At 44.3% G+C, this 20,226-nt stretch overlaps 1 non-coding gene across 1 annotated transcript; it reads right to left on the bottom strand.

The window, feature by feature from the left end:
• Nucleotides 1-18,625: 18,625 nt before the first annotated feature.
• On the bottom strand, nt 18,626-18,696 carry Trnaa-agc. The gene has a single exon. It is a non-coding gene; the product is annotated as a tRNA-Ala (tRNA).
• Nucleotides 18,697-20,226: the final 1,530 nt, after the last annotated feature.

Raw genomic sequence — 20,226 nt, 5'->3', positions numbered from 1 at the left:
CTCTGAGAATTAGGAAATGAAGAGGCCTTCCTTGGGCTAAGAAAATTCCTGTGGTTTTTTGTTTTGTTTTGGGGTTTTTTTGCTTTTTGTTTTTTTGTTTTGCAGGGAGGGAGGCAGGTACTAGTTCTGGGCCTTAAACTTGAGGACTCGACACTTGCTCAAGGCTGGCATTCTACCACTTGAACCACATTTCCACTTCTGGCTTTTTGCTGTTTAATTGAAAATAAGTTTCCTGAACATGCTTGCTCCTGTTGGCTTTGAACCAAGATCTTCAGTTTCCCTGACAATGAAGTAATAAAGTGAGAATTGGGACAGGGAGCAAGAAAGGTATGTATAAAGTTGAAACAGCGCAAATCACAGGTATGGCCAAGTTGATCATTATCTCAGTCCGTCATGAAGGAATTGAGAGATTATTACAACTTCACCATTGGAATTGGGACAGGAAAAAGTTGCCTGGCAGGTGATCCGAGTGCTTGGCTGCTTTGAGATGATAAGAAGAAGGCATTGCCTGTTGGAAGACAGTTTGCCTTCCACATACAATGCTTATCAGTGAAATTTTTCTCTTTGCTGGAGTCCCAGATGGTTGCAAATGATTGCAGCAGAAAATAGTTCAGATCAAAAAGCACAGATAGAAAGTTGGGGGACTGTTAAATCACAGGGTCCAGCAGAAGCATCTCTAAGATTGCAGTTCCCATTCTCACTGAGCATGCTTCTGTGTCTATATTTCCCATTTGGGCCTGGGGGATGTAGCTCGGTGGTAGAATGTTGCCTCCTGCCTGAGAGGCCCTACCGCATTCCCTCAGCTTCCCAGGTTCCACTCAAAATTACAGGTTAAGATCACTCATGAAAAGCATTCAGGTTGTCTCACAAAAAGGAGAATCTCATGGAATAAAGTGTTAGCAAGTGTTTCTTCCAGCGTAACAGGAGGGGGTAGGGAGAAATGGAAAAGAATGAAAATGGAAATGAAAAAGAAAGAGAAACTGGAAAAGCTTTCCAATTTCTCATGTGTGAACTATGACTAAAAGATTCAACATGGCGGTTCTTATCTGTAGCTTTTATACTTTCTGAGCTGGGCAAGACCCTTACTCCTTAGACGATGGCTTTGAGGGGGTAAAGGGGGGCAGACCACCAAACACTTTGGGGGCTTCCTTTTTGCCAGATGTGCCTTTCCTTCTTTTGGTCTTAACCCAAGCAGGAAAAATTCCCAGATTTTTACCATTTCAAAGAATAAGAGATTTAGATTTGGTGGGGGGTGGTGGTGTCCCGTTGTGGGGCCTGAACTCTGGGCCTGAATGCTGTCCCTCAGCATTTCCGCTTAAGGCTAGCGCTCTACCACTTGAGCCACAGCACCACTTCCGGCTTTTTTCTTTTTGCTTATGTGGTACTGAGGAATCAAACCCAGGGCCTCATGCATGCAAGGCAAGCGCTCTACCACTGAGACACCTTCCCAGCCCCAAGATTTAGGTATTTTAAACGGAAGGTAGATTTAAATTGTTCCTCCTAGGTCTCTTAAGTTTACACCATAACATTAAAGGGGAGTATGCTCTTACAAGAGGAACAGAAAGGCGCAATGCCTACATGCATCTACTCGTACAAAATAATATTTCTCAAAATGAATTCCAGGAAATGGAAGTAAGAGGTTTTTTTTTTTCTTTTTTGCTGTCTTTGCCTCCTTTTCTTTTCGTTCTGTTTGTTTATGTCTTTAGGAGGGTAAGGAGGGAGCACAGAAATGGAGGGACAGGGGCTGGGAAGGTGGCTCAGTGGTAGAGCGCTTGCCTTGCATGCCTGAGGCCCTGGGTTCGATTCCTCAGCACCACATAAGCAAAAAGAAAAAAGCCAGAAGTGGCACTGTGGCTCAAGTGGTAGAGCGCTAGCCTTGAGCTGAAGAGCTGAGGGACAGCGCCCAGGCCCAGAGTTCAGGCCCCACTACCGGACCCCCCCCCCCCAAAAAAAAAAGAAATGGAGGGACAAAGGGTGAACAAATGCGCAGTGGTACTCACTAGACACTCTGATGAAAATGAACTATACAACTTGTAGATGGGAATGGGAGGGAAAAACTGGGAGAGACCAAGGGAAGAGGTGACATTTTCCAAAAAGTGTACTCTTTACCTGACTTGTGAAACTGTGACCCCTGGCACATCATCTTTATAATAACAATAAGAAATTAATTTTTTAAAGGGAGACATGGTAGGTCAGGAGTTTATCATCCTTTTCAGTTTACTTCCTGGTTTTAGCTTCTGAGTCTGGCCATTTTGTTGAAAATAAATTCATTTCCTCGTCTCTTCATCTATCCTGTCTCTTTTTTTTTTTTGGTTGGTTGTGGGGCTTGAACTCTGGGCCTGGGCGCTGTCCCTCAGCTCTTCAGCTCAAGGCAAGCACTCTACCACTTGAGCCACAGTGCCACTTCTGGTTTTTCTGAATGGTATATTGGAAATAAGAGTCTCAGGGAGTTTCCTGCATGGTCTGGCTTTGAACTGCGATCCTCAGCTCTCAGCCTCTTGAGTATCTAGGATTACAGGCGTGAGCCACCTACGCCTGGCCTGTCTCACATTTTATAAAGACACAAGTCACAGTAGATTAAGACCTTACCCAATTCTACCATGGCTTCATCCTGACTTAACTCCATTTTATCTCAAAATAAGGTCACATGCTAAGGTTAGGATTTGAACTTCCACATAAGAATTTAGGAGGACACAGTTTAGCACTTAATACTGTGTAACTGACCAGGTCTTCCTCATGAGCTCATGTGTGATGGGAGGGGCAGGGAGATGTTAGATATAGCTTGGTGTAAGAGATAATCTTATGTGTCACCTTGAGTGGGCCAAGGGACACCTAGACTAAACATTAGCCTGGGCATGCCAATAAGGATGAGTTGGAAGGCTCTGGACTTCTGTCTTATTGTGGGTGGACCTCCTCCCATCCATTGGAGGAAAACAGAACAAAAGGCGGAGGAAGGAAGAATTTCTATGATCATCTCACCTCATCTTTGCCTGCCTTGGGCTGAACCTTACATCATTAAGTTAGCACTAGCATCTTGGTAAATCAGCGTGGCAATGAGGAAATGCCCCAGGCTATTAAGATTCTATTCCCCTCAGTGGAGATAGAATCTTAAAATCCCAGAAAGCCCTGGGACCAAAGATGAAAATAATGGCCCTGTGTCCTCCTTATGAAATCCACTCCCCACATTCAGGTCACATAGGCACCTTGAGGGCATAATAGCATTCCACTTGAAGGAAGTCAAAGAGGATCAAAAGCAAAAAAGTGCTGGCACTTCCCCCAAAAGATCAGGTGAATGGCTTCCACACCTGGCAGCCATTGGGCAGTCCTCAAGCCAGGAGAACAGAGTCTCAGTTCTAAGCCACCTAGCAATTTTATCCTATTACATAATAAAACCCCAGGCTCCAAAACCTCAGTGTAGCTGGCCTGAATCAGAGCTATCTACTTCATTTTTGAGGCATATTTCCACTTTTTTTATCACATCACTGCTTGCTACCTTTGTGGTTTTTCCAGCCCACTCTTTGAGGTTCTTGTCCTGCACAGGAGGCAGCATCTTAACGTAACACACTGTACCCAGAGAACCGAGGAACATCTGGAACACCCCATCCATGGACAATAATAGCTGTCTCGGAAGCCGGGCACTGGCAAATCACACCTGTAATCCTAGCTACTCAGGAGGCTGAGATCTAAGGATCGCAGTTTAAAGCCAGCCCAGGCAGGAAAGTCCATGAGATGCTACTCTCCAATAAACTACTCAGAAAAAGCCAGAAGTGGTGTTGTGGCTCAAGTGGTAGAGCACTAGCCTTGAGCACAAAGAGGCTCAGAGACTCTGTCCAGGCCCAGAGGTCAAGCCCCATGATAGGCAAAATAAAATAAAATAGCTGTCTGCGTCTCAGCCTTCAGGTGAATTACATGCACCACTTTCTTTCCTAGGTTCCCACCGTACACAGGGCAGATCTGGGGCTCCGCAGCCATATTCGTGGGGGCCAATTCACATGGAAAATAATTCACCTCCTCCTGAAAACAATTCAGCCCTTCCAGTACCTCTATAGGGAAAAAAATAAAGATCATGTCTCAGATATATCCTCTCTCTCCCTTTTCTAAGATGGTTGGTTTTTGGTTGGGGAGTTATTTAAGCTTATGGCTAAAGGAAGAGCTGAAATTTGTGGCATGATGTACTAAGTATGATGTCTTCTTTCCAGTCACTCTGCCTGCTAGGATTTAAAGCTTAAATCAATAGTTCAGGCCCCATTGCCTTTGATTCTGGAGTTCATGTTATTTCTTCTAGATGTGTCCTTTCAATTCTCTCTCCCTGAGGCCAACACCAGCAGCCATTCCCATTGGCTCTTTCCCCCAAGTGGTCCACTCCCACTGGCTCTTTCCCCCAAGTGGTCCACCCAATTATCCAAAGCTACAGGACCATTTGCCACCCCCTTCTATATCTGGATTTGAAATCCAGCTGTTTTTAAACAGGAAAAACTTTGTAATCAGGTCCCACCCAGTTACAGTCAAGATGAAGATGGATTGGCCCTGGGAGACCAAGGAGGTTTAGAACACTCCAGGAAAGATGGAGCACTCTCCTTGAAGCCCTTGAAGCTTTGGAGGATTTACCAAGAGCTGGAATAAGCATGCCCTTTGCTTGGGTGGACCCAAGGCAGCCTGGATAGTCTTCCCTTCCTCTCTCATTAGAGAAAGACTTTTGATCTCTATTGCTTCCTCAGGTTCAGTTCACTACCTGGACAGGCTCCAAGTTCCACTCCAAACTGAACGAGAAAAGAGTGACACCTTTCTTATTGCTCTGTGGCTGAGCCAAAGGTCTCCACTAGATTGCCTGGTGACAGCAGGAAGGCAGGAATAAAGACCAGGTGGAGTTTCTGGTCCTGGGGTATTTGTGAAAGTGACTGTAAAAGCCTAACATTTGCTGACCCAAGAAGCTTGCAGGATCCACAGTAAAACCAAATCAACATGTGTGCACATGCCCCACGGCTCAAACTTCAAAGGAAGGTATGTTGAGACATTCAAGGATCGAGCAACATTGAATGAAAACAGAAAGACTTAGCTGTGTTTACTCCTGTCTCCTGATCAGATTTTTTAGCCATCTTTCCACATCTTGCATTCTGCCTGTATAACTGTTGCTTTGACTAAGTTCCAATGGGACAACTTCCATGGAATTTTTTCTTTCTTCTTGAATTCTTTTTTTTTTTGTCGGTCATGGGGCCTTAACTCTGGGCCTGGGCGCTGTCCCTCACTCTTCTGCTCAAGGTTAGCATTCTATCACTTGAGCTTCAGTGCCACTTCTGGCTTTTTCTGCTTATGTGGTGCTGAGGAATCAAACCCAAGGCCTCATGTGCATACAAGGCAAGCAGTCTACCACTGAGCCACCTTCCCAGCCCTTGAATCCTTTTATTTTTCTTTTTGTGTCAGCTGTGGGGCTTGAACTCAGGACCTGTACAATGTCCCTGAGTTTTCTTTGCTCAAAACTAGTGCTATAAGATCAATAGAAAGCCCACGGATTGGGAGAAGATCTTCACTAGCTGTACGGTGGACAAGGGTCTCATATCTAAAATATACCTGAAACTCAAAAACTTAAATCCCCCAACAACAAATCTTCAAAGAAACAACTGCCCAATAAATAAAGATTTAAAGAGAAACTTCTCTGAAGAGGAAAGAAGGATGGCCAATAGACACATGAAGAAATGCTCAACCTCCCTAGACATAAAAGAAATGTATTCATTATCTTGCCCATGTAATTGTAACCCCTCTGTACAGTATTTTCACAATTAAAAAAAAAAAAAAGACTAGTGCTATACAAGTATAGCACTCATGGAATTTCCTGCCCAGGCTAAACTTTGAACCACAATTCTCAGATCTCAGCCTCCTGTATAGCTCAGATTACAGATACTAGCCACCAGCACCCAGCTCTCCTTGAATTCTTTGCCATGAAAACACTCATGACCACAATAATACTAGCTAACCTTTATCTTATGCCTGTTATGCCAGCTAGACTTCTAAAGTCTTTTTGTCTCAATTTATCATCAAAACAACTGTATAAGAAAGGCACTATTATTAACCCTAATTTCAAAGGAGGAAATGAAGAAACAGAAAGTCTAAGTAACTTGTGCAAGGCCACATAGGATATGGCAGAACCAAGATTTGTTTGGGGCCTCTCCAGCTAGGGTTCTTCTTAACCAAATCACACTATCACAAATGAGATAAAAGATGCATATTATTGCTCATATGTGGACGTTAGATCTAATTTATAAACATACTAGTAAACAGATACAAGGTTGTATTCAAGTATACACAAGCATATTAACTGAAGTATGGTATATGAAGAGAAGAATTCAAATGGTATAATCCCTTAGAAAAATTAGTCCACAATCTAACAAAATGAACACTAAGGAGCTAATACTTGAGATGTGAGGGAGGTCAAAGGGAGAAGAGTTGTTGAATAAAGAGAAGAAGGAAAGAAAATGCAATCATAATACCCAATGCATATCCTATATAACTAGGAATACTGAAGGGAGAGTTTGGGTTGGAAGAGTGGGCAAGAATGATAAAAAGGGTAATAGAAATCATGATGTATTGTACTATAAACTGACAAATTTGATGGTAACTCCTTTGTGCCACTATTTAAAAATAATAAAAATGTAATACAAAATGAATGGGCTGGGAAGGTGGCTCAGTGGTAGAGTGCTTGCCTTGCGTGCATGAGGCCCTGGGTTCAATTCCTCAGCACCACATAAGCAAAAAGAAAAAAAAGCCGGAAGTGGCACTGTGGCTCAAGTGTTAGAGCACTAGCCTTGAGCTGAAGAGCTGAGAGACAGTGCCCAGGCCCAGAGTTCAGGCCCCACAACCGGACCCCCCAAAAAAAAGAAAAGAAAAGAAAAAATAGAGGGAAAGCTGGGTACAGTAGCATACACACAACACTCCAAAATTAGGGAGGCTGAGACAGGAGGATCATGAATTTGAGACCAGTTGAGCTATATAGCAGGTTTAAGACCAGCCTGAGCTGCATGGCAAGACCCAAAGAAAACAAAACAAAGCCCAGCTTCAATGGCTCACACTTGTAATCTTAGCTACTCAGAAAGCTGAGATCTGAGGATAGAGATCAAAGCCAGCCCAGGCAGGAAAGTCCATGAGACACTTATCTCCAATTAACTACCAGAAAACTTGAAGTGGCTCTGTGGCTCAAGTGGTAGAACAGTAGTCTTGAGCAGAAGAGCACAGGGACAGCGCCCAAGCCCAGAGTTCAAGCCCCATCACCAACACACACACAAAAAAGAAAAAAAGAAAAGAAAAGAAAAAGGAATAAATTATCTCTCTTTCCCTTTTCCTCTAAAAATAAGTAAGTTATTGACCTGAACAGAATGAAAGGATCAAATTAGAACAAAATAGAACAAATTCAGACAAACTTGGTTAAATTATTTTATCAGGCTTTTTCTCAGAAAAACAAGCAACTTTAATGCATGACCCATGTGTCTGTAAATACACACACACACACACACACACACACACACACACACACACACACCATGCTTAATAGAACATATGTCCAGTCTGTTCTAATCTTTTCCTTTTGCAGATTTTTTTAAATCTTTTTTTTTTTTTGATCAGTCGTGGGGCTTGAACTCTAGGCCTGGGTATTGTCCCTCAGCTCTTCAGCTCAAGGTGAGCACTCTACCACAGTGCCACTTCCAGCCTTTTCTGTTTATGTGGTGCTGAGGAATTGAACCCAGGGCCTCATGCATGCAAGACAAGCACTCTACCATTGAGCCACCTTCCCAGCCCCCTCCTTTTGCAGATTTTATTAGCCAGTTTATCTGTCCAACATATTCATAATCAAGGAATTTGCTGACTAATTGCAAACTGTGCATTTTTTAGAAAGCAGGTCTAAGATCTCTGTCTTAGGAGTTCATCTGAGAAAAGAAAAAACAGCCTTCTTAGTTCAGTACTTCAGGATTGCAAAGGGTTTCTGCAAGAGGAAAACCAAGGGGAGGGAAAGACAAGGGTGGAGGGCATGCTATGTGTGCTGAGTGCACACCACCTGTGCTTACAACCCCTGAGCCTTCACTGTATCCTGGGAGCTCTGGGAACATAGACTGCCCTGTACATGCCTGGCTTAATAGGATTGGACATGGATGCCAAGGCCATACCAGTCACCTACACCAACCTCATAGAAAGTAGAGCTGGCTGCCCCATGGCCAGACCAAGCCTGTTTGATGTGCTGCAGTGGAAAGGTTGGTGGGAAAGGGGATCTTTTTCCTATTTCTTGACAAACTTTAGACTGAGCCTCTAAGTCTACTGGAATGGCTAGAAGAACAGCAGTCACCCATTGCACATGAGTGAATGCCATTACTTCAATGCCTCTTTCATGCTTTTCAGGGGACACTTTGATTCACCAAGGACCTGCCCACCCTGAAATTACCCATCCCCCTTTCAAGGCACTCAGGTGACACTAGTGGGTCACTCCACACCATTTACATGACTTGTAAGTCCATGAGAGCTGTGTGGACAGTTTGTTTGATGTCGAATCTATTGAAAACATTTCTACCCTCAGCTCTTGTCAGGAGAAGTGCTGAGAATGTTCCCCTATGTCTGGCCCAGAGAAAGGCTCTTTTTCCCAGGCTCAGGAGTTGGGCAGCAGGCAGTGAACAGTTAACAATGCCAAGGCTATTCATAAATTTAATCACACTGGGGCTGGGAATGTGGCTTAGTGGTAGAGTGCTTGCCTCTCATGCATGAAGCCCTGAGTTCGATTCCTCAGTATCACATACACAGAAAAAGCCAGAAGTGGTGTTGTGGCTCAAGTGGTAGAGTGCTAGCCTTGAGCAAATAGAAGCTCAGAGACAGTGCCCAGGCACAGAGTTCAAGTCCTAGGATAGGCAAAAAAATTAATAATACTGCATTGTTCACAGTTGGGATGTGCATAAAATAAAATTATTATATGGTAGCTAAGTGTTTATGCTGGCAGAGAAAAATCTGTCCCAAATACCTTAATGTCAAGTGGCCAAGTGATGTCATCATGACTGGACCCTTCCAGCTTAAGAGAGTATGGAAACTCTATAGACAACTAACTGAATAAACACTGCTTTCTTTCACCATTCTCAGTCAAGAGGAAACAACATGAACTTGGACATTGGAGGGAAAAGAAACTAAAGTGTGCTCCAGGAAACATGTTCCTAGCTCCCACCACTGACTACAAGATCACCCGGACTCCACTGGAGGCCACTCCAACCCATCCACAGCCATAATAGCACCCTCTTGGCTGAGCCAAGAGTCTCAGCCTTACATTTATGGTATAATGGTTAATTATATCTCTCAGCGCAGCTGGGCCACACTGTCTAGATGTGTGGTCCAGATGTTATATTGGATGTGTCTGAGGTACGAGGGTGTTTGGGGGTTTTATAGGGTGGGCTGTAAGCAAAGAAGATAGTCATCTATAAAGTGGGTGAACCTCATCAAATCAGTTGAAGGTCTGAGTAGAATAAAGACGACCTCCCCTAAGTAAGCAGGAATTCTGCAGCAATGGCTTTTGGACTTGACTGAAGTTCTCTCCTGAGCCTGCATGGCAACTGTGCAGGGGTGTGTGTGTGTGTGTGTGTGTGTGTGTGTGTGTGTGTGTGTGTGTGTGTGTGTGTGTGTGTGTGTGTGTGTGTGTGTGTGTGTGTGTGTGTGTGTGTGTGTGTGTGTGTATGCATATGTACTCAGGGCCCGGGTGCTGTCCATTAGCTTTTTCACTCAAGATACTTTTGGCTTTTCAGTGGTTAATTGGAGATAAAACATCTCATGGATTTTTCTGCCTGGGCTGGCTTTGAACTGAGATCCTCAGATCTCAGCCTCCCTAGTAGCTGGAATGACTGGTGTGAGCTACTGGCACCTGGCAACCCTTCAGAGTTTAGACTTACCATGTCATCCCAACTGTGTGAGCCAGTTACTTCAACCTCAATCTCTACTGAGAGAAAATAGATACAAATATACAATCCTAACTAATGCATAGTTATATCCCATTTTTCTAGAATGCCCCCAGAGTTTTGCGGAAGTGGCTTTCCTAAACTGTCAGCTTAACACATAAGTCCCCAGTGGTTTGGGCTAGAAACCTCAGTGGCACGACAAGGGCTGGGTGGCAAGAGCCCTTGAGCTCTTGTCTCATACAGAGTCTGATACTCCTCAGGTTCTAGTATCCTAGAGACTTTTTCTGGTAGTCTTTAGAAAGAAACCTTCTTTCTTAGATTTTAAGTCAAGTCAAAAGCTACTTGTTAACAAAGCAAGAAGAATACATTTTCTACTGTCTCCCCTGGCATCTTCAAGTCTGTGGGTGCTCAAGCACTCTGTGTTTTAATCCATGGAGGTAGAGGCATCATTCAGATTCCAGACTACGGAGAGTCAGTGGATTACTCAACATGAGCCCAAGCTTATGTCCTCATGCTGTGCTACCCTGGAGATGAAATGTCAAACCCTTGGCTCTTTGGTTTTTCCAAGACTGTTGTGTCTTCTAGAATACTAGAACAAAGTCCAGATTTGAAGACTCTTGACAATTTGACCAATAACTAGTCATTGAGAGTGACATATTGAGACTCTAAAGTGGCATGTCTAACTTTCAAATGATAAAGAATGTGGTAAAGCCGGGTGCTGGTGGTTCACACTTGTGATCCTACCTACTCAGGAGGCTGAGGATCACGGTTCAAAGCCAGTCCAGGCAGGAAATTCTATGAGTCTCTTATCTCCAATTAACCACAAGAAAACTGGAAGTGGAGTTGTGGCTCCAAGTGGTAGAACACTAGCCTTGGTTTATATACATCAATTAAAGATTGGATCAAGGGGGTTGTGGTATCCTTTCCTCCATTTGGCAAACCCAGATCATTCCTTCTCACATGACCCAAAAGCACAGCCCATTAGCATGATGGATGGGAAAGTGGGCCAGGTGACCAGGGCAACACCTAACTAGTTTTCTAGTCCTAATTGTCTTTATCAAATTCACATCTAACCAATTCTCAAGTTTAACTCCACTGGAATGGGTCCAGCCTTTCAGCTCATTGGTTAAGGCAGAAGTGGAGTAGAGATGAGGAATCAGAATCTAAGCATGGCAAGTCCTTTCTGCCAATGAGCTCCGCTGAGTGCTGAGACATCATCCCCTTCCACAGTGGCCTTTACACTTCCAGCTCCTCCCGGGGCATGCTGTCTAGCGGATAGTACTTCAACAGTTACTTTGCTCACGCCCTTCCATTCCTTTCTATAAATGATGACAGAGTGTTTTGAGTGTCTTGGCTGTCCTTTCCCTTCTCCTCACTCCTAACTCAGTCTGATTGAAGAGTCCAATTCTGTTTGGAAAGGGAAGAGATTTTTCTCAGTTGTGAGCCAAGCTCTCCATGACAGCCTTCATGTATTCAGAGCCACATTTCTAGAAGAGATTTGGAGGCTGAGGGCAGCCTGGGTCACAGAACTCACAGCATGGTGCAAATATTCCTTTTCTACAAGTGGCCTTGGACCCGCAGCTGCTGCGCCCTGGCTCTGCCCCAGACAACACGAACGAGAACAGCAGCCAGAAACATGAGTAAAGCCTTTCAGGACCAAGGCTGCCCAGAAAGCAGCCCTGTGCACTGTGCCCTGTCCCTCAGCTCAGGTCTGCCCTGCAGTCCTCCTCCTTGCCCGTTTTGTGCACACAGCACAGAGGGCCCTGGGGAGAACTGGCAGTTTGGAGAATACACTCAGTGTGGTTTGAAGAATATAGTCCATCATCCCAGGGAAAGCGGAAAAGCCCCAGAAGTTACCTGCTTGGGAGAGAGAGGGAGGCTTTGGGAAGGAGGAAAGGGAGTGAGGAGAGGCAGAAGGGTTACCCAAAGGACTCAAAAAGAAAAACCAGAGTGTCCACGGTGATCAAGAGGAACTCAGCTCTCATCTGACACACTGCCCTCTCTGAGTGCAGAGAACCTGTGCCAGGGCCGGAAGGGACTCAGGATCATGACGTCGAGTTCTTTTGTCACAGACCATGAGAACAGGGAGTGCAACTGGGCACTGGTGGCTCATGCCATCATGAGATCTGAAGATCATGGTTCAAATTCAACTCAAGCAGGAAAGTCTGGGAAACTCTTATCTTCAATTAAGTAACAAAAAACCAAGCAGTGGAGCTGTGGTTCAAGGGGTAAAGCTCCAACCTTGAGCCAAAAAAAAAAAAAAAACCCTCCAGATCCTGCTCCTCTAGCCACAAACACCCACTAGATCTCTGGGGATGGGAGTCCTTACATACCAATTGCATTAGACATGCATTTCCATTACCAGAAGCACAAATGCAGGCGTGACTTGAAGGGAAATGTATTTGTGTGATCTTTGATAAGAAGATGAGGCAATCTAAAATTCCCAAGAATCATCCTAGCTTTGGAATTATTTCATCTGTCTCCCTTCCAACATTTTGCTCTAGCTTCTTGCTGAAGATTGTGTTATGTTGTAGTTTGAGGCGATGTTTTGTTTCGGTAATTGTTTTAATGAGCTTGGCTGAGCTGCCTGCCAGCTAGTGACCCATCCCACTCAAAATAACACCTCATTCTGCCTACCTTCTGTGTATTCTTGGACTTAATAGGCAACTGATTCAATCTGCTACTTCCCTTTTGTCTTGGAGGAAATCTCTCCTGCCAGAAATGGTTACTAATATCTGGATAAGATTCAGTTGTTTAGGCAACATTTGAAAAATCTCAGAACAGAAAAAAAGGATTCACTTCCTCTTGTGTCTTCCTTCCCCAAATGAGATCATTGGCAGCACTGGGTTTTGAACTTAAGACTTTGTGCTTACCAGGCTACTGCTCTACCATTTGAACTATACCCCAGCCTTTTTTTTGCTCTGATTGGCTTTTTCCCCCTACCTTTTCTCTAGGAGATATAGAGTATTGCTGTTTCTCCTGGCTTAGATTGTGACTCTGCTATTTACACTTCCCACCATAGCTGGAATAATAAACATGTACCACTATATCCAGACTTTTCTGTTGACACAGACGCTTACAAGCTTTTTTTTTTTTTGCATTGGCTGGCCTAGAACCTGGGTCCTCTTGATCTCAGCCTCCTACTGAGTTGAGATGACAGGTGTGTGCCATCACTCCCAGTACGGCAACATCCTGGGCTCTAGCCTCCAACTTTGATACATGACTCTGAAATAGCTAGGGATATGGGTGTGAGCCACCGTGACTGTGATTGTGACGAAGATTCCTTCATATACGAAAGACAACGATCTGCCATAGCTAAGGAAAAGCAGAATGTGCTATTCCAGAGATGGGAAAACACAAGGACAGTCAGGACTAGGGGATCGAGCAGAGGAACCTCTCTCTTCTACTTTTGACTTCGCTTTCCAGTGTCAGCTCCCAGGTTGGCCTTATTCCTCCTACAGAGATATTCTCTAGATGGAATAGGAGGCAAGGTAACATTTGACAACTCAAGCAATGGAGTGAATATTTGTTTTCCCCTTGCTCCTGAGGTAATGAGGTTGAGAGGTTCGGAGGTAATTAGATTTTGAAAGTGGAAGCCTCCCCTCCTTTTATTGTCATGGGGCTTGAACTTAGGGACTGGGCACTGTCCCTGGGATTTTTCACTGAAGGCTAGTGCTCTACCACCTTGAACCATAGCATCACTTCTGGTTTTCTTGTGGTTAATTGGAGATAAGGGTCTCACAGACTTTTCTGGCTGGACTGGCTTTGAACCATGATCCTCAGATCTCAGCCTCCTGAGTAGCTAGGATTACAGGTATGAGCCATCAGCACCCAGCTGTGGAGCCCTTATTATGGGGTTAGTGCCCTCCAACATGAGGCCTAACATAGGCCCCTCTACCATGTGAGAACATAGTGAAAAGGCACTATCTGTGAGCCAGAAAGCAGATCCTCAGCAGACATTAAATCCACTGCCATCTTGATCTTGGACTTCTCAGCCTCTAGAACCATGAGTAATCAATTCCTATTGCTTATAAGTTACTCAGTCCAAAATACATTGTCATAACATCCCCAAAGAAATGTGATGTCACCCCTGCCCTACCTCCTTCAGGGGCAGGAAAGGGAGTTTTCTTGGTATTTCAAGATGTCGAAATCTCAAAGCAGAACAATGATTGATCAGACTTCAGTCACAGATTCCCAAGACCAATCATTGTGACTCAGGAGAAAAGGATCCACTGTGATTGGCCAAGCCTGGGTCCCACCTCCATCCTGGTGATCTGCCAGTAGAATAATGGCGTGGCCCCAGGAGTGCTGACATTTTGGAGTTAAAAAGCAGCATTTCTCCAGAGGAAGAGGAGTGGGAGATGTTATTCCCAGAAGAGAAGGGGCCATTCAGGTAAAAGGAAAGCAACAAATGTCTGCCATCATTGTATTCAACAGTTGAAGTGATTAGTTTGGAACCCAGTTTAGATTTTCCAATGAAAACAATTGCGTAACAATTCCTTCAATTTTTGTGGTGTTTTATGAGGCAATTTCTTATCCATTATATCATTTGAGTCCTCCAGAGTTCTGCAAGGTAGAAAGGACAAGTCAAACCAGGTGCTGGTTCCTCCCACAGGTGATTGTAGCTACTCAAGAAGCTGAGATCTGAATATCATGATTCAAAGCCAGCCTGGACAGTAAAGTCCATCAGACTCTTATTTCCAACTAACCACCAAAATGCCGGAAGTGGAGGTGTGGCTCAAGTGGTGGAGCATGAGCTTTGAGTGAAAAAGCTAAGGGATAGCACCTAGGCCCTGAGTTCAAGCCTCAGGACTGGCACATGTACATGTGCATGTGCACGTGTGCAGGTGTGTGTGCATGTGGCACACACACACACACACACACACACACACACACACACGGACAGGTCATTCTCTTATTCCATATCCTTTTCCAAACTCAAGACAGAATCTCTGTGACTGCCTCTTGAGCTCCCAGATCCCCGGGAAGGGGACCGTGGATGGAAGAATCTCCACGATGGAGCAGGAACAGGATGTGGTTGATGGTGAGCAGCTGCTCCCACCATGCCTGTGTGTTTCTCCACCTTCTCCCCTGGCTTTGTCTTGGGCGTCTCAGAGGCACCTTATGTGGGTGGAGCTCCAGGCAGTGTCCAGGGCACTATCCAGGGCCATGGTCAGGGTTGTGTAAATAGGGGTGAGGCTTAGGTTGAGAGAAGAGAGAAAGAATGAGCCAGTGCTGAATCAAGACCTAAGCCACACAGTGGATACTGGAACTATAGAACTCTCCCAGTAAGGGAGATGAGGCCCGTGTAACAGAATGCAGATGGAGTAGCAGAGGTCACACCAAGGACATTAACTGACCCTGAGAGACAGCAAACTATAGAGGGTGGAACAGAGGAGGCCTGACATATTAACCAGTTCCCTCTACTGTATTAGTTATCAAGTAGTAACTACTACTACACTAGTGGTTATCAAGTGGTAACCACTACAGAATCCAGAGTTGTCATAACTCCCATCTTGTTAAGAGGAACTACAAGTATAGACTTTTATGCAGTCTGCCAGGCTTTAAATATTGTCATGCAGCCAGGTGCCAGTGGCTCACATCTGTAATCCTAGCTACTCAGGAGGCTGAGATCTGAGGATCCAAGTTCAAAGCCAGCCCAAACAGGAAAGTTCATGAGACTCTTATTTCCAATAAACCACCAGAAAACCAGAAGTGGTGCTGGCTCAAGTGGTAGAGCATTAGCCTTAAGCTGAAGAGCTCAGGGACAGTGCCTAGACCCAGAGTTCAAGCCCCACAACCAGAAAAAAAAGAAAAGAAAAGAAAATACTGCCATGCAACCCAATTTTTACAAAATAATTGCATAGACCATAAAATGTAACTGTGGCCTGTAGGGAATTTACAATCATGGCTTTGGGTTGCAGTTTTGTGGCTCTTTCTGGCTTACAGTCTGCTTATCAAGTAGAGTTTGAGTGTCTCATTTTCTTGTCTCAGATGTCTTCTGGGAGACAAAATGAGGTCCAGTGAGTGATATGATTTGTCAACTGCAGGATGCAAAGCAGAGTGATATTACTGTCCTTATGTAACTTCTAAGCTTGTCATGTAACATCCCTTCTAGAATCTTAATTGAGTCTGTCACCCAAGGTTCATACCTGGAATCCCTGGAATCCTGCCCTTAGAAGAAAAGCCATGATACTCCCTCTCTAGCCAATCAGCAAAATGCTAGAATAGGGGTTGGAGCAGTGGCTCAGTTGGTACAGAACCAGCCAATGAGCAAAAGCATCGGGTATCAAGTTAGAGTCCTGATCCCAGACCGAAAAGAAAAGAAAAGAAAACAAACTACAGGCATGGTCCAAGAAGTAGAGCATCATTTGTGAGCCAAAAAAGCTGAGCAAAGTGCATGAGGTTCTGAGTTCAAGCACAATACAGGGATTTTTAAATTTATTTTTAAAAGGCTAATTTTCATTGACGCCACAAATAACACAAGCCTCTCCCCCAAAGTATAAAGTATTAGTTACTTGTTATTTATTTAGTGAAAATTTCCTTTATTTCCCATGCCTGACTCATAATAAGTAACCTAAAAGCATTTGCTGTAGGTGATATTAATCATTTACCCACTCATTAATTCCACCAGGAGTTTTTCCTTTAGCACCAATTATGCACAACATTGCTGCTCTAGGCACTGGGGAAAGTACTCAGCGTCAAAGGCATCTGGGTGAACACCCACACGTCTGAGTGCTGTGTGGGAAGAGAACTGAAAATGCCATAGGAGCTCCTGGAGAGCAGGGCAGGCAGGAGAGATTCTGGGAGCAGGAGGGTCTGGCAGGGAGCTCTTAGTGGCAGATTCTCATTGGAGGAGAGACTGGAGAGACACTGAAGGGCAGCCATTTGTGATCACTATCAGTCAGCCAGTCCCATGTTTATTTAAAGGCGTTTATTTAAATGCTAGACCCAGAACAATTGGGAGCAGACCTCCATTTTTGGTCACTGAAGAGTACACTATAAATAGAAAATCGCAAAGTTTACAAACAAAACCACAATGATTGCAAAAAGAAAAATCAGAAAGCCTGCTCATGTAGTCTTAGACAAGTTACTGAACCAGTCTAGGCCTTAGGGTTTGTCTGTTTGGTCACTTTGTGAAGCGGTTTTAAGAACTACAAATGATTATCCTAGCTACTCAGGAAGCTGAGATCTGAGGATTACAGTTCAAAGTCAGCCTGGACAGAAAACTATGAAACTCATATCCAATTAACCAGCAAAGAACCAAAAGTAGAGGAATGGGTCAAGTGGTAGGGTGCCAGCCTTGAGCAGAAAAAACTAAGGAAGAATGTGAGGCCCTGAGTTCTAACCTCATTACTGGCGCACACACGCACACACATACACACAACTAAATGAGAAAATACATTAAATAGGAGGCTCCAGTATCAGCATAATACCTGACAAAGAGGAAACATTAATTTTTCAGATGATCTCCACATGGTGTCTGTCCTTCTGTGCCAGACTCCTAAGATCAACAGCTGTTACATTGGTGAGAACACAGGCCCAGGCCTCTCCTGGAGAGGATGACTCTTATTTGTTATCTCAGGCTGGAAGAGCTGGAAGGTCTTAGAATATTGTCGCCAATTAAAGAGCGGCAAGAAGTCAGGCCCAGGCTGCATACAAAATCCACAGTAACCAGCATTCTGCCTTTTTCAAATGGGGTTGCCTCTCCTTCAGACCTGGATATTCCAAAACAGGTTTACACAGCGCCTTCCGTTCAGCAGGCAGCACCTCAACTCTCTCCCCCTTCCAATTACAAGCCAAGGAAATAGCCCAGCAAGATGAGCGTGAATGTTCTGTAAGCTACAGATGCTGTGTCTCTATGAACTCATCCACCACTCCCAAGAGGTTGGGGCTCCCTGGAACCATGCCTGCTCTACTCCTCAGCGTACTACTGACCTCCAGCTTTATTTATAAATAGAATCATTAGAAAGGTGGCCTTTCACCAGGCACTGGGACTCATGCCTGTAAATCCTAGCTACTCAGAGAGGATGAGATCTAAGTATCACAGTTCAAAGCCAAGCCAGCAGGAAAGTCTGTGAGACTCTTATCTCCAATTAACCACCAGGAAACCAGAAGTGGCATTGTGTCTGAAAGTGGTAGAGTGCCAGCCTTAAGCGGATAGAGCTCAGGGACAGTACCCAGGCTGTGGCCTTTCCTCTCTGGCTTGTTATACTCAGATTATATTTTCAAGGTTCACTAATGCTTGTAATAGGTACCATTCTTTCCTTCCCTGTCACAGTTGAACAGCACCCATGTAGGACTTATCACATGAATGCATTTAACCCATCCATCAGCGCAGGGACATTTGGCTTAGTTCCATGTTTCAGTTATGATGAATAATACTACAGTGTCTACAAGTATTTTTTCTCATTTAAATGTCTGTCTTTTCACTTGATAATAACCTTTGAAACACGAAAGTTTTTCATTTTTATGAAGTTGAATTTATCATTTTTTTCTTTTGCCTCTTGCTCTATATTATACTAGTGCTATATCTCAGAAACCCTTGCTTCCTCCAAGGTCATAAGGGTTTGCCTATGTTTTCTTCTAAGACTTTTATTGATTTGAGCACCTACATTTAGATCTTTGGTCCATTTTGAATGAATCTTTATAATTACATCTTTATAACATAGAAGGGTTCTACCTTATTCTTTCTTTTGCTTTCGTTTTGTTTTTGGTGGTACTGGGGTTTGAACCCAGGATGTCATGCTTGCTAGGCAGGTGCTCTACCATTTGAGCCACACCCTTAATTAGCCCTTTTTGCTTTTTCAGGTAGAGTCTTAAATTTCTGCCCAAGATTGGTATCAAACTAAGATCCTCCTCATAGCTTCCCCCACAGCTGGGATCAAAGATGTGTACCACCCTCCTTGGCTTATTGTGTAGCTAAGTCGTTGGGAATATAAGTAAGAGCAACCATTCCTGGCCTACTTTATTATTTCACATGGCATATCCAGTTTATTTATTGAAAGATAATTCCCATGGGACCAATGTCCCTCCTCTGGGACTGACATGTCTGGTAGAACCTCCCTGGGCACTGACATTAGGAGCAGATCTGTTACTTCTTCAGGCTTGATTATTTTGGGGCTGTGCATAAAACAAGTTCAGAAACTTCAGCTGAGCTGGGCACTGGTGGCTCATGTCTATAATCTCAGCTACCCAGGAGGCTGAGATCTGAGGATCACAGTTTAAAGCCATCCTGAGCAGGAAAGACTGTGACTCTTATCTCCAATTCACCAACAAAAAAAGCCACAAGTAGAACTGTAACTCAGTGGTAGAGTGGTAGCATTGAGCAAAAAAGTTCAGGGACAGAGCTCAGGCCCAGCAACAATAGGAGGAAGGAAAGGAAGGAAGGAAGGAAGGATGGAAGGAAGGAAGGAAGAAAGAAAGAAAGAGGCTTCAGATGTCTTTTGGCATAAGTAGTATTTCTCTGAACTACTGGCCTTTTGTTTCCTGTAAACAATGAAAATGCTAGGAAATTCCGACATTTCAACATACAGCTGACTTTTCCCTGAAGGCAGCTGTTCCTGTCTTAGCATCTGGAAGACCCTAGCAAAGCCTGGGCGGGGCCGTGTGAAGGAGAAGGCTGTGGACATGTGGCGTCACCTCTGCAGCAGAATCCACTAACATGTGCATGTGGGCTGCCATATACTGCCTTTACTAGGATGCTCCTGGTTTCGGAGCCTTTTCCTTTGTTAAGGCCCAGTCTTCTTGGTCTGTCTGGGTAACACTCATCACTTAGGTCTCTAGTACTTAGTTTACTGTGATGTTAGCCACACTGACTTATAATGAGATTAATAGCTAAAACATGTTGAGAATGTAGACTGGACCAAGCACACATCAAAGAACACCACGTGTTCTATGATGAGGACACTGCTTATGCCCATGTATGGGTGAGGAAACAGTTTCTAGATAACTTTAGAAAGACCCCAGAGCTCACACCGACTCAGATCTTTGAGATGTGGCTGAAAACAGTGAATGGTTTACAAGTCCAGATTGTGGATTTTCAGATGACCTTCTATATTGCTTTCCAAACACCACCCTGCCCCTCCCCCATGATATGTGTTGAAAGCTGATCAAGAATACAGGGTAGGTCTAGGAAGGTGACTCAGTGGTAGAGTGCTTGCCTTGCATGCATGAGGCCCTGAGTTTAATTCCTCAGCACCACATAAACAGAAAAAGCCGGAAGTGGCACTGTGGCTCAAGTAGTAGAACACTAACCTTGAGCTGAAGAGCTGAGGGCCAGCACCCAGGCTCAGAGTTCAGGCCCCATGACCAA

Source organism: Dipodomys spectabilis, unplaced genomic scaffold (assembly GCF_019054845.1).
Source record: "Dipodomys spectabilis isolate Male_0828 unplaced genomic scaffold, ASM1905484v1 ptg000024l, whole genome shotgun sequence".
Classification (NCBI taxonomy): Eukaryota; Metazoa; Chordata; class Mammalia; order Rodentia; family Heteromyidae; genus Dipodomys; species Dipodomys spectabilis.
This window is presented reverse-complemented; position numbering and strand designations above follow the sequence as displayed.